The sequence below is a fragment of the Paroedura picta genome, chromosome 9 (genome assembly GCF_049243985.1).
Source record: "Paroedura picta isolate Pp20150507F chromosome 9, Ppicta_v3.0, whole genome shotgun sequence".
Taxonomy (NCBI): Eukaryota; Metazoa; Chordata; class Lepidosauria; order Squamata; family Gekkonidae; genus Paroedura; species Paroedura picta.
Window position 1 is genome coordinate 6,355,383 of NC_135377.1, and position 2,833 is coordinate 6,358,215.

A 2,833-nucleotide genomic window follows, 5' to 3' on the forward strand; every position below is an offset into this window, starting at 1 on the left:
AGGACGTTAATTAGAGCAAGATATACCCAAGAGGTCTGCTTTGGTTTGAGAGAACCACTTACGTTTTGCAAATCCATTGAATGAGAATTCAAAACCCATATAGCACCTTTACAACCAGCATAGTTTTATTCAAGGTAGAAGTGTATGTCGGCCTTATTCAAGGTAGAGGTGCCACGGGACTCAAACTTTGTTCTGCTGCTTCAGACCAGCCCAACTGGATGGGCCACTTGCCTGACTCAACATGGTTCTTCTTATGTTCTTAACTGCGGTTATCAGCGGTTGAACCTGGGACCTTCTGCAGGCAAAGTCTTCCCTTCTGTCAATCCAGACATGAGCATATGCATGAGAAAAGCAAAATAAGGCCCTTTTCCGCATGGAGGGGTAAAACGTGAGTGACTTCCTGCTTACGAAAGCAGGATGGTAAATCTCGCCTCTGCAGCCCTTCTCATGGGAAGACCTCTCTTGCATTTTCCCTCTGCCCTGTTGCAGTTTTTTGCCCCCGGATGAGGCTGCAAGAGGAAGCAACATGAACTTCTCCCTCCGCTCCTTGGCTTGTCAATCACAGCAAGCCACCAATCACAGCACAGGAATTCTTTCATGAACTGAAACCTTCTTCCCCCCCCCCCAGTCCCTTTTATAAGGCCCTTTTGCATTGCTATGTGCTAATGGTTGGGTTTAAAGTAAGGTACTCAGACCCCTGATTAATCGGGAGAATGCAGCCCAATTACCTGCCTCCCCTCTTTCCCAGCTCATTCCCTACCTCCAGAAAACAGAAAAGGGGCTGTGTTTTGCCTATCTGATCCCAAAAAGACCATGGACACTATAAAGAACATTTTATTTCACATTTGACAATGTAGGTTTGCAGTCGTGCTGCAAAATGGACAGCGGCATTAAAAAAAATTACTTGGAGCAGGAAATGGAGAGGGGAGGGTGGGACAAAGCTGGCCAGACTATTGTGCATTTTCACCTCCGTATGGTCTTATCCCTGGTTGCTCACTGGTTGCTCACTGGTGGTTCATGTGATTTAGGGTGGTAAATCCAGTTTTCTGGATTCGCAAAACCGCAGGTTAAAAATGGCCAAATCACAGCCCAGCTACTGGACAGCCTTGGGATATTGGCACCGTCATGTGGAGAGGGCTCTATATTCTGTCAACATGTCAAGGCTGTCCAGGAACATTTTCCTTGTGCGGAAATGGCCATGGAGTTTAGAGAGGTTTTTTTTTTTTTTACAGAACATGTTAGGTCGAGAGTTATTTAAACAAATTAGGGGAGTCTTCTCAAACAGCTTAGTACAACCACAACACTAGAAATTTATTGCTATAAGATATGCCAAAAAAAAAAAAAAACCTTTCCCAGGAAATGAATTCGATGTGATTAACATTCTTACTGTGATTTGTAAAGGAAGCAATAGAAGCATGCCGTTTATTGTAAAGCATTACTGGGCAGAAACAGAAATCCGGGGCATCCGTATTCATGCGGCACACCACAGTTGTTGAACGGTTCCAGAAATGAACAATGGGAGAATCAGGCGCTACAGAGCCTGAATAAATTTCCATCAATGAGAAGGCATTCTTGTGATTCACAGAAGAGCAAGAGGGTTCCAAGTGATCGTCTTGTTGCATAAAAGGAGCTGATATGGGGAACATGTAAAGGGCAGCATGGGTAGCAATTATGAGACACTGGAGGAATGGCGGAAATCTTCGGTGGCAGAATTCGGTTTGGAGACATTGAATGAACAGTTGAGGCAAGACCAAGAGAAGGTTATGGAGAAATAAATTAAACATAATGGATGTGTTTGTTACAAATTGCACTGAAGTTATGCTTTAAAAACATGGGAGATATCCACCCTTGAAGCAGTGAATATATGAACTAAGAATTCCTGGATCTATACAGCCTGATATGTTTTGATATTTCTAGGGTAAAAGCCTTGAACCAATAAAATAGGAGCAATATTTCAATATATTATATCTAGGAGAAGGACGTAGATAAAATTGAAAGGGTACAGAGGAGAGCGACGAAGATGATCTGGGGCCAAGGGACCAAGCCCTATGAAGATAGGTTGAGGGACTTGGGAATGTTCAGCCTGGAGAAAAGGAGGTTGAGAGGGGACATGATAGCCGTCTTTAAGTATTTGAAAGGTTGTCACTTGGAGGAGGGCAGGATGCTGTTTCCGTTGGCTGCAGAGGAGAGGACACGCAGTAATGGGTTTAAACTACAAGTACAACGATATAGGCTAGATATCAGGGGAAAAAAATTCACAGTCAGAGTAGTTCAGCAGTGGAATAGGCTGCCTAAGGAGGTGGTGAGCTCCCCCTCACTGGCAGTCCTCAAGCAAAGGTTGGATACACACTTTTCTTGGATGCTTTAGGATGCTTTGGGCTGATCCTGCGTTGAGCAGGGGGTTGGACTAGATGGCCTGTATGGCCCCTTCCAACTCTATGATTCTAAATAAATAAATAGTAAGCCCTTTGCTAATTATCTAAACAGGTACTGACTCTTCAGGCTCTCAGATTAAGATCTTTTGCATCACCTGGTACCTGGCCCTTTTAACTGGAGATGCCGGGGACTGAACCTGGGTCCTTCTGCATCCCAAGCAGATGCTCTACCACTGAGCCACAGACCCTCCTCTAAGTCTTCTCAAACCCTGTGATTTCCTACTAATAACCTGCATGGTATTTCCATAGCTGTCTGCATTCTCATATCATTCTGCTGAGTCAGCCGTGTTTTTTCCCCCCGCTGTTGCCCTTTCGGTATCTCCATACATGATTGTAGCATAACTTGTCACCTCAGATGCCACAACGACCAAGCCAAGGAGAAGGGAGTCGGAGAGGAG

General features: G+C 44.7%; 1 non-coding gene across 1 annotated transcript; it reads right to left on the minus strand.

The window, feature by feature from the left end:
* Positions 1-2,551: 2,551 nt before the first annotated feature.
* On the minus strand, positions 2,552-2,626 carry TRNAP-GGG (transfer RNA proline (anticodon GGG)). The gene has a single exon. It is a non-coding gene; the product is annotated as a tRNA-Pro (tRNA).
* Between the last annotated feature and the right edge of the window lie 207 nt (positions 2,627-2,833).